The sequence below is a fragment of the Lagenorhynchus albirostris genome, chromosome 1 (assembly GCF_949774975.1).
Source record: "Lagenorhynchus albirostris chromosome 1, mLagAlb1.1, whole genome shotgun sequence".
NCBI lineage: Eukaryota > Metazoa > Chordata > Mammalia > Artiodactyla > Delphinidae > Lagenorhynchus > Lagenorhynchus albirostris.
In genome coordinates, this window is record NC_083095.1 from 135,518,119 (window position 1) to 135,530,177 (window position 12,059).

The window sequence follows — 12,059 nt, forward strand, 5'->3', positions numbered from 1 at the left end:
TGCAAGGAAAAAGGAATATTCTGTTGGAACTAAAAATTGTATTAAAACACTGCAGAAGAATTGAGCCTCTGTAATGGTGGGAATATGAATGATCAGAAACAGTTTTTTTCATGATTCTTTTAAACTTGAAAGTTTTTCTTAATTTAATAGTGATACAACATATGTTATAAGCAGTTTTTAAGCACAGTGACTGGTTTGCACCGGACTTGGTCTTCCACATGAAATGTTAAAGCATAAGGTAAAGAAGACTATTGGGTATCTAGCCCATTGTTGGGGGGAGACTCTTCTGGCTTGTCAGGAGACTGACTGATGCTGGGCTTTGAGTAATGTTGGCAGTAAGCAAACCAGTGGGAGGATGGGGAATTGGAATCTCATCACCCTTGAATTTGAGAGCATTGGGCAAAATTACCTTTAGAGTTTGATACTAGCAAGGATTAAGGTTTAAAAAAACATATCTGAGACAGTGGTTTGCTCCTTCCCCAATTAACAGTGTTTCCACTTCTGTGAAAAAATAGGCATTTGTTATCTTGGCTCATACTCCTCAACTTACTGTATGTGTTTTCAACAGGATGTTAGGGCCAGGGTCTTAGCCTCAGTGCAGTTGTCTTTGGTGGCAGCAGCCAAAAGGAGGGAGAGGGGAGTAAGGCCACTTTCAGGGTGCTTTAAAGAGTACCTGGAGAGTTAAATTAGGCACAGAGGTCTGATCATTGGTGCTGCTGCTTAGGCCCTAAACCTGGATCTACATCCCCATGGTCTCATTCTTGTCCACAGTATTCAGCAATGGCTCCAGCCCAGCTTTCTCTTGAGCTCCAGACGTATATACTCAACTGCTTACTAGATGGCTCCAGTTTGGACATCCTGTAGCCACTGTAACTTATTCCAAAATTGATCTGAAACCCCCTCCCTCCATTTCCTTTTCTGATTAATGCTCCCACCTTGCTGGAAGTCAGTTTAAACTGTTTCTGCTTTGGCTTAGCTGTCCTCACTACTTTTGATTCATACCTATTTCTGTTCTATCCCTGTTGGGAAAAGTCTTTGGTCTCCCTGTTTTTAGTCTCCACTTTCAGTTCTGCATAGGCCTAGCAGCGTCAGGCAGTGGTTTCTCAGAGTGGACCACTGCACAAGAATTTATATCATGTTTCTTCTATGCTTTTGTACCAGTTGTTTTCCTCAGCTTGGGCCCTTTCCTGTGACCTTCCCAAGTAGCTTATCAGTCACTCTTCTTATTGTTTATGAAAACAGTTAAAATATGAAATCCAGTAAATTGTGTAAAACTATTTGGTTACATATCAGTGTCACCCGTACTGCTGTATAGTCGCTTCAGAACTGAGCTAGTAGAGGCTATTTTAATTTTAGAGCTAGAAGAGCTGACTGTGTTGGCACTTCGGTTCCCTCTGGGTCTGTTGAAACCAAGTGGACTGAAAATAATGTGAGAAATCTATTTCTTCTACAATCAAATGATATTTTGAGGTACTGCCAAGAATTGCCTGCCTGATTTGTCTGATGAGCAGGGATGTCTTCCAGATCTTATTCCAGTCCCTAACATTTAGTCTTGCAAGTCTTAATGGTAGGTTCAACATAGAGTGTAAGTTCCAAAGGTTAGAATTCTTGTCTGGTTTTTGTTGTTGTTGTTGTTTATTGAAGCAGCCCAATACCCAAGCATCATTGACCACACTGAAGGCATGAACATAGTGGGACCTCTTTAAAAAAAAAAGCTGTATCTGATGCACATTGAAATTTTTACGTATAGAATGTTTTTCTTAGTTTAATCAGTTTAAAAGGGTTGGAAGCAGAGAAAGAATAAGTAGAGCATAAGGTCTTAAAATTTCTTTAAATCCCAGATGTATATTGAAAAATAAACCAACCCTGCCAGTAGATGGCTATAGTAGATTTTATTTGCTTAGCAGGTGATACATGATTTGACGATTTAAATAGGTTGATATCCTAATTGTTTTTAGTCGTTTACATTAGATGCTAAGGTTTTTTTGTTATATTCAAGTTTGATCTGAAGTGTTGATGGATACATTGCCTTACTCACTTGCCTAATTTTTTTGAGAAATATCGTAATACAAGTGTGATGGCTTTCCCAGATGTGAGTATTCTTAAGTATGAAGAGAAATCACAACTAACCTAGTACTTCTTTTTTCTTTTTTACTTTTACAGGTGAGAGAGTGCTGTGCTTTCATGGGCCTCTTCTTTATGAAGCTTGGGTTAGCCAAGAAGTTCATTCGGTTTTCCTGTAAGCTGGCTCTAGTAGCACTTAGTTGTCTTTAACTTCGTTCAAAACAATTTTGTTAGATTGTATTGTGACAGCTGTTATACCAGCGTGCATTTAAAAAAAACTTATCAAAATTGGTGAATTTTTGTGTGGCCATTTTAATATTGAAGACGGAAAAAAAGTGCAACATTTTCAGCATATTATGCTTTATTATTTCAAGAAAGGTAAAAATGCAACTGAAATGCAAAAAAGATTTGTGCAGTGTATGGAGAAGGTGCTGTGACTGATTGAACATGTCAAAAGTGGTTTGTGAAGTTTCATGCTGGAGATTTCTTGCTGGACGATGCTCCACAGTCTGGTAGACCAGTTGAAGTTGATAGCGATCAAATTGAGACATTCACTGAGAACAATCAACATTATACCACGCGGAGATAGCCGACATACTCAAAATATCCAGATCAAGTGTTGAAAATCATTTGCACCAGCTTGGTTATGTCAATCGCTTTGATGTTTGGGTTCCACATAAGTTAAGCCAGCGGTCCCCAACCTTTTTGGCACCAGGGACCGGTTTTGTGGAAGACAGTTTTTCCACAGATGGACGGGGTGGGGGGTGGGGGGCGGCGGCGGGGATGGTTCAGGCTATAATGTGGGCAATGGGGAGCGATGGAGGGCGGCACTAGCTTGCCTGCCGCTCACCTCCTGCTGTGCGGCCTGGTTCCTAACAGGCTGCGCACCATTACCAATCCGCGGCCTGGGGGTTGGGGACCCCCGAGTTAAGCAGGAAAAAAAAAAACCTTCTTGACCATATTTCCACATGCAATTCTCTACTTAAATGTAACGAAAACATTCCATTTTTAAAACAAATTGTGACGGGTGATGAAAAATGGATACTGTACAATAATGTGGAACAGAAGAGATCGTGGGGCAAGCGAAATGAACCGCCACCAACCACACCAAAGGCCGGTCTTCATCCAAAGAAGGTGATGTGTATATGGTGAAATTGGAAAGGAGTCCTCTATTATGAGCTCCTTCTGGAAAACAAAACGATTAATTCCAACAAGTACTGCTCCCAGTTAGACCAACTGAAAGCAGCGTCCGAAATTAGTCAAAAGAAAATGCATAGCCTTCCATCAGGATACCACGAGACCACATGTTTCTTTGATGACCAGGCAAAAACTGTTATATCTTGGCTGGGAGGTTCTGATTCATCCTCTGTATTCACCAGACATTGCACTTTCGGATTTCCATTTATTTTGGTCTTTACAAAATTCTCTTAACAGAAAAAAATTTCAATTCCCTGGAAGACTGTAAAAGGCGCCTGGAACAGTTCTTTGCTCAAAAAGATGAAAAGTTTTGGGAAGATGGAATTATGAGTTGCCTGAAAAATGGCACAAGGTAGTGGAACAAAATGGTAAATACGTTGTTCAATAAAATTCTCAGTGAAAATGAAAAATGTGTCTTTTATTTTTACTTAAAAACCAAAGGCACTTTTTAGTCGTTGGATAATACCAGATTTCAATGGTTGGTAGCTTTAGTGAGAGCTGCCTGTTTCATATATTTTCATAGATTCATAGTTCCTCATCTTCTCTCTATGGGTGTCTTAACTGCTTGCTTAGTGGGTCACATAAAGCATTGCTATCTTGCCATTCATCTTACTGACCTGCTAAAGGTCCAGTAGTTGGAAAGAGCATTTGAGGGGAAAGATAGAAGATTGACTATTTATGGGAGCAAGATAAGCTTTGTGTAATTAATGACTTGTGAGAAAATACTACCAAAGTCAGTTTTATTTGCAAATATAATATGCTGGGCAAGCACTGAGTAGTTAATGTTAAAGGTAAAAGCTAACATTTAAAATGAGTACATTTAACTTCTATTTGTTGGATTGTCTGGCAAAGTTTGAATCCTGGGGGTTCCCTTTCCCTTTTCTCTGTATTAATGTTGTGCTCAGGTAATAAAAACTGATTTTACATTTAGCCAAAGATAAATGGGATAATGCATTACCAAGTCAAAAATGTTTTTAGTATTTTGTTTCTGGTAACTTTTTTAGCACAAATATTTAAGATGCATCAACATTTTTTAACAGTTGTAGTTTTTAAAAAAATGAGCAGTATACTAAATAGAATAATATTTAGTTAAAGGCAATTTCTACATATGTTCTTGGTGAATAGTTTATATTTGTGAAAATAGCCTTAATGATTGTAAAGTGTTGGGCTTCCTTGGTGGTGCAGTGGCTTAGAATCCACCTGCCAATGCAGGGGACACGGGTTCAAGCCCTGGTCCGGGAAGATCCCACATGCCGTGGAGCAACTAAGCCGCCTGTGTGCCACTACTATTGAGCCGGTGCTCTAGAGCCTGCGAACCACAACTACTGAAGCTCGCGCACAGCAACGAAGACCCATGAAGACCCAACTCAGCCAAAAATAAAAATAAATTAAAAAAAAAGAAAGATTGTAAAAGTGTTGGTGTGATTAGTATTTTTTAGTTTTTTTTTTTTTTTTTTCAGTCCACACTGCAAGGCATGCAGGATCTTCCCCGACCAGGGATTGAACCCATGCCCCGCTGCATTGGGAACATGGAGTCTTAACCACTGGACAACCAGGGAAGTCCCTATTTTTTACTTGTTTTGAATACATAGATGTATGTTTTTAAAGTTCTAAAATGGCTGAAATTGGATTAATGGAGATGGTCAAGAACTTTATGTGTGTGTACATATATCTTAATGGTGTAATACTGATACAGTTTATAAGTCTATTTTAAGTCCTATTGATCATTTGTATCCTTGAATGTTATTTTTGTTGTATCAACTTCTGGCAAACTCTACTAGACTGGCAGATTTTTCTGCTCTGGCAGCAGAAACACTCTAGTGAACAATTTAAAACGGCCATTGGAATATCTTAAACTATTGTGGTTCTCTTGGTTTGCCTCTGATAAAAACTTTCTTTTTAAAGACTTTTTTGATGTGGACCATTTTTAAAGTTTTTACTGAATTTGTTACGACATTGCTTCTGTTCTGTGTTTTGTTTTTTTTGGCTGTGAGGCATGTGAGATCTTAACTCTCCGACCAGGGATCGAACCCACACCCCCTGCACTGGAAGGTGAAGTCTTAACCATTGGACCGCCAGGGAAGTCCCCATGATAAAAGCTTTTAAATCCAAAACGAGATAGTCATCACTTTTTCATAGTTAATGATACTTCCTCTAATAATTCAATCTAATTTGTTTGACTGCAGCCCCTATGGAAAACAGTACGGCAGTTCCTCAAAAAATTAAAGATAGAATTACCATATACTCCAACAATCTCACTTCTGGATGTACATCCAAAAGAATTGAAAACAGGATCTCAAAGAGATATTTGTGCATCTGTGTTCACTGAAACATTATTCACAATATCCAAGTGTTGGAACTAACACAGTATTGTGAAGCAATTATACTCCAATAAAGATCTATTAAAAAAAAAGTCTGTCAACAGGAGTGGGTAAAGAAAACGTGGTCTATACATATAATAGAATATTTTTCAGTCTTAAAAAGGAAGGAAATTCTGACACATGCTACAACATGGATGAACTTTGAGGACATTATGCTAAGTGAAAGAAGCCAGTCACAGAAAGACAAATACAGTATCATTCTACTTGCATCAATATCAGGGATCTAAAATAGTAAACTTGCAAGCAGAAGTTAGAACGATGATTTCCAGGGGTTAATGGGAGGCGGAAGTGAGGAGCTGTATAGAATTGCAAGATGAGAAAGTCCTAGAGACCCTTGTACAATAATGTGGGCAGAGTTAACAATACTATATGCTTAATAATGTTTAAGATAGTATTATGCTACATATTTTTACCACAGTTTAAGAAAGTCAGCTTCCTTGGATATTTGTACAACATGCATAGGGATGAAAATGTAAAAATCTTTTTTAGATGTTAAGAGATCTAAGTATTTGGAGGAATTAACTATGTTTTTGGACCGGAAGTCTCAGTATTTTCAATTCTCCATAAACTGATCTATAGATTGAATGTAATCTTAATCACAAAAGCAGCAGTTTTTGGGTTTTTTTGGTGGAACTTGAGAAGCTGATTCTAAATTTTATATGGAAATGGCAAGGACCAAAAATAGCCAAGATAGTCTTAAAGAAGTATTGGAGGAAAGTGGGAAGTTTTCAAATTTACTATAAAACTAAAATAATACAATGTGTTACTGGCAAGACTGGCTGTGTAATTTTCAGGACCCAGTGTAAAATGAAAATGTGAGGGCTTTCAAGAATTCTAAGACATTAGTAGGCGAATATTACATCAAATGCTGGGCTCTTCTGAGCATGGGGCCCTGAGCAGCTGCATTGGTGGCAAGCCCATGAATTCGGCCTGATTATTGGCTCAAAAATATAAAATAAACCAATGGATCAAAATAAAGAGCCCAGAAACAGGCCCAGGCACATAAGCTCATTTGACTCATGACAAAAGGTGGCCCTGCAGGAGCAATGGGGAAAGGACAGGCTTTTCAGTATATACTGAGGAGAGAAAAGTCCAAGTGCATAAAAGTATAGGCTTGAAAAGATGAAAAAGTCCTTAAAAAAGGAAGAAAATTCTAACACATGCTATAACATGAATGAACCTTGAGGACATGATGCTATGTGAAATAAGACATGCCAAAGGACAAGTATAGTATTATTGCACTTACATGAGGTACTTAGAGTAGTCAAATTCATAGAGACAGGGGAATGGCTTCTACCAGGGGCTGGGAGGAGGGGGGATGGGGAATTATTATTTTATGGGTACAGAGTTTCAGTTTGAGAATATGAAAAATTCTGGAAATGAGCGGTGCTGATGGTTGCAGAATAGTGTGAATGAACTTAATAATTAATATGGTAAATACCATGTTATATATATTTTAACAATGAAAAAGATGAAAAGCAAATAATATAGCTCTAGAAGAAAATATAGAAGAATAACTTCATGATCTTGGCCTAGAGAAAGGTCTTTTAAGCAAGATTCAAAAGACACTAATGATAAAGAAAATGTTTGATGGCTTTGATTCATTTAAATTACGGAACTTTTCTTTATCAATGATACCATTAAAAGAGAGAAACATTAAGTCACAGAGTGGAAGAAGATATTTGCAACACATGTAACCAGCAAGGGGTTCATATCCAGAATATATAAAGTACATCTAAAAATCAGTAAGAAAGATACAGAATAGCGAGTAAAATGGAAAAATGGGCAGGTATTTCCAAAGAGAGGGCATCCAAATGGACAATAACATACACATGTGCTTTAACCATGCAAGTTAAAATCACAGTGAACTAGCTCCACACAACAAGACTGGCACTGGCAGGGGTTGGTAAGGGTGTGAAATCACAGGAACTCTTAACACTGCTGGTGCTGTAATCACTTTGGAGAATGGTGTGCCAGTGTCTTCTAAGCTGAAGATTTGCACACCCACAAGCCTGCAGTTCCTCTAGGAGCTACTTACTAGCACGTGTGTGTGTTGCAGCCAAAGACATACGCAAGTATGTTCTTAGCAATATGTTGATCATAGCCTCTGCCATGGACTGAATGTGTCCCCCAGATCCATACGTTGAAACTCAATCCCCAATGTGATGGTATTTGGAAGTGGGGCCTTTGGGAGGTCATGACGGTGGGGCCCTCATGTGGGATTAGTGACCTTATACAAGAGACACCAGAGTTTCTCTCTCTCTCTGCCATGTGAGATCACACGGGAAGACTGCCATCTTTAAATCACGAAGATGTCTAGATGGCTTTCACCAGAACCCGACCTCTGACCATGCAGTCTCCCTCATCTTGGACTTCCCACCTCCAGAACTGTGCAAAATAAATGTTTGTTGTTTTAGCCACCCAGTCTGTGGTATTTTTGTTATAGCAGTCCCCAAATGGAAACAATGCAAATGTCCATCCATAGTGTAATGGACTAAAAAAGAAAGCATGTTCATACACTGAATTCTATATAGCAGGAATAGAATGAACTACAGATGCATCCAGCAACAGTGTTAAATCTTCAAAGTACATAATATTGAGAGAAAGAAGGTTGATCTAAAGCTGTGCATACACTGCTCGATTCCATTGATAGATGTTACAGAGACACGCAGCTCTCACTATCATCACTGGACGCAAGGACGCCTGGTCAACTATAAAACCATTTCAGGAAGGGCTTCCTGCGAATGCTGGGGGCAGAAATCCAGGCAGGGGGCAGGGAGCGAGGAGGTACCACTGGGATGCATTTGACTGGTGGTGACACAGGGGTTTGCTTGGCTATAATTTGCTTAGTTGAACACATATTTTAAACATTTTTTCTGGATGTATATTCACAATAAAGAGGAAAAATAGAAATTAGGGCAAGTATGAAAACCCTTTCATGTAGTATTACTGGAGGGGGATGTGGAACCAGATTCTTTCCTCGTTCTTTTGTGTATTTGATGACCTCTTCCCTACCCCGCCCCCCTCGTCGTCCTCCAGCATTTAGAGGAGCTCCTGTGCTAGGAGAGGGGACCCTCCTGACCTCTACTCCCTCATCGCTGCTTCCCAGGCAGGCCCGGCCTTTGGCCCACAGAAGACGCTCTGTGCTGGCCAGGCCCAGCTCTCTTCCTTAGGGATGTGTTTTCTTGCTTCTTCGTAGGCAAGGTCATTCTTTTTTTTGTTTGTTTTTAATTTTTTCCCCTTGGTTTTTAAAATTTTTATTTTTTAATCTTTAAATTTTTTTTGGCAAGTCCACTTTATTTGGATGCCAGGGGTTGTAGATTTTACCAGGTTGTAGGCTTGACATTTTTGTATTCTGAGAAATATTCTTGAGCTTTTTTCTGAGATGCAGTAAAGTTACTTAGAAGTTGTTTGATCTTCTATAGTCTTACTTTTGTGATTTGTCAGGTGAGTTTGGAGCTGGGTACGTCTAGATCTAAGAGTCTGGGTTAACCCCTGAGCACTCTTTCCTGATACCCAGTGAATCTGAGGTTCCAGTCTGGCCGGTGAAACCCCAAGTGGGCACAGGGTACTGGTCTCTCCCCACTTAGGGCACTCTTCACAGGCACGTGTGAGTACTCTGCAGATCGCCAGGGCTCTCTCTTGGCAGTGGTCTCTGTTTAGGTCCTCTGTCCTAAAACTCTAGCTTCCTTTATCTCCCTGGATGTCCAGCTCCATCTCCTGAACTTGGGGAGCCCCCTGTATTCATCCAGGAAGCCCCCGGTGTGCTCTGCAGCCCATAAACCTCTCAGGCAGGGAGCAGGGCTCACCCCATCCATTTCCCATCTCCCAGGGACCACCATCCTTCCTCGCCCAATGTTCTGTTGTTCACCGAGCTTGTCTGGTAGTGATGGTAGTTTGGGGAGGAAGGGTAAATCTGGTAAATCTGCAACTCCATCCTGGGTACACCAATGGAGGTTGGGCTGTACCCCAGGTGGGACAGGAGAGAAGGTTCTGAGCACAGGGCTGGCAGGCAGAGGTCTCAGAATTTCTCTCTGCTGTCTCTTTTCTCAGGCAGGAGCTGGGGAGGGAGGAGGCCTGAGGAGAGAGGAGATTGCAGGGGAGAGTAGAGAGCTAGTGGATCAGGGGATCCTGTGTGATGTCTAGCAGCACGGAGACCGAGAAGCCCCTCGATGGGATGGCCAGGCGAGCCCCAGCTGGCTCTGGTTTTCAGGCCCCGTGCTGTGGCTCACGCCTAGGTGGGGTGACCAGGTCCTCGCTTTTGATCATAAGGGAAACGTGATCCCCTGGGTTCACCCCACTGAGATTCCCCTCCATAACCCTTCTTTGAAAGGTGCCTCTCTTGGGCCCTGGTGCTGGGCCAATCCATCCAAGGCCAGCCTTGCTGGTCTGCGCAGGGCCTGGCACCCTCTTGGCCTTGGTCCTGCAGACCTCTCTATTTCACAAGCCTGAGAATAGCCCATTTGTTTGGGAAGAGCCAGAAACCCTCAACAATTCTCTGTCCCGAAATTCTCAAGAACAACGTGTTTGTTTTAACTTGAGGAACATGAGCCTCCGCCTGGAAAATCTAAGTGACCTCAGCAACTGTGCCCTCAACACCAGTAAAGATATTCAGATGAACTGCGCGTACCACCCCACCTTCACCTTTCTCAACTTCACCAGGATGTGCAGAAGCAGGAGACAGGCCCACAGGGGCGTCTGGCCGCTGCTGGTGGTGGCCTGGCTTCTTGTCCTCAGTGCGTCTACGACACAGGACGGCCCAGCCCCTCCTCTCCCTGGACCAACTCGTCCAGCCACCCGTCTCATTAGAACACACAGGAGGCCCAGTCACCCCGCTCCAGGCTGAGACAGCTGTCCTCTTGGGGTCTCCCTCTGCCTGAGCACGTGCAGGGCCCTGGAATGCCACCTTTTGTCCTCCTTACTTCACCCGCCTCTGGAGGAGGAAGAGGAGCATCCAGCCTCCCCCGCCCATCGTCGGCCGCCCCGCAGGCACTGGGGCTGTGACAGCCCAGCGCCCTGGTCAGCTCTGGCCTCTGTGGGTGAGTGTGCTTGGTTTCTTCCTGCCGAAGGTCAGGGGTGGGGAAGCCCAGCCAGCCTGGGGGCTTGGATTCTAGAGGCTTCAAGGGCCCCAGGAAACGTCAACTCAAAGACACACCCACACTGGGCACTCAGCCTGCAAGGTCTTCCCGAGCCCTTGGTCTGGACGTAGCCCGGCCCCTGCCTGGTTGGAGGAGGGCCGACACGGACCAATGTCTTGGGCGCTGGGCCGTGGACGTTGGCCCCAGGCCAGTCCCCGGCAGCCGAGGTGTGGCCACCCCACCTGCTCCTGCCCCTCCTGCAGGGGCTGCTGTTTGCCATCCTCTGGCTCTTAGCTGCCCTCCCCCGTGCAGGGTCCCCAGACAGCTAGGAGACACATCCCCTCACCTTTCTTTTCTGATCACATGCTGTATGCAGGGAAGATTCTATAGGCACTAAGGGAAGATGGAGCCAGGACCAATAAGTCCTACTGCAGAGAGATTATGTCTGTCGGAGGATGGAAGGCCAGGTATCATCATGACTGCTGGTGCTGACACTCATGGAGCCAGGGGTACCATGCACAGGCTCAGTGCCTTGCAGCCGTGATCTTGCCTCAGCTGGCAACTTGATTATCCCCATCCTGCAGATGGGGAATGTGGCTCAGAGAGTTCACCATCCTGCTCAGGCTCACGCAGCTAGACACACGGCTGCTGACGTGGGAAAATGCCAGATCAGCCTCAGCAAGGGAGAGGAGGTGGCCTTAAGCTAGGGGATGGGGATGGGCTCTTAGACGGAGGAAAGGCAGAGAACAAACAGCACAGACAAATCAGGGTGCTGGCCACCCACTGAGCCTGGACCTGTGGGGTGGCAGCGGCAGGACGAGCTCAGAGCTGGGTCCTCCCGGGTTGCAGGGGTGTGGAAGGGATTCTGCTAGGGAATGACACCCTCCATAGGGCTGGATCTGCCAGGGCCTGAAGCTGGTTATGACAAGAAATCAAAAACAGGTTTGTGGGTGAGTCAGCGGCTGGGAGCACATGGAGAAACAGGCTTCTTGGAGGTCTTCCCTCGGCCCTGCAGACTGTGCAGCTGCCCAGGCCTGCCTGCCGGCCCTGGACCACAGTGCTGGCCCGAGGACCAGCGGGAGGAAGTTTGCTTGGGCCCGCTGGGCACCTTCCTGCACCCATCCACCCTTGCTGTTGTGTCTAGAGTGCCGGCGGGGGTCGAGGAGGGGGCACTGGCCAAGGCTACATCTGAAACCTTGTTTCCAACCACAGACACGGCAGGCCTTTTCCTTTCCAGGAAAATATTCCAGGAATATTTCCAGGAAAATATTCCTTTCCTGAGACATTGCAGCTCGGCCTCTTTGAATCACCCGGCCACTTCCTTCCTGAGTGTATCTTA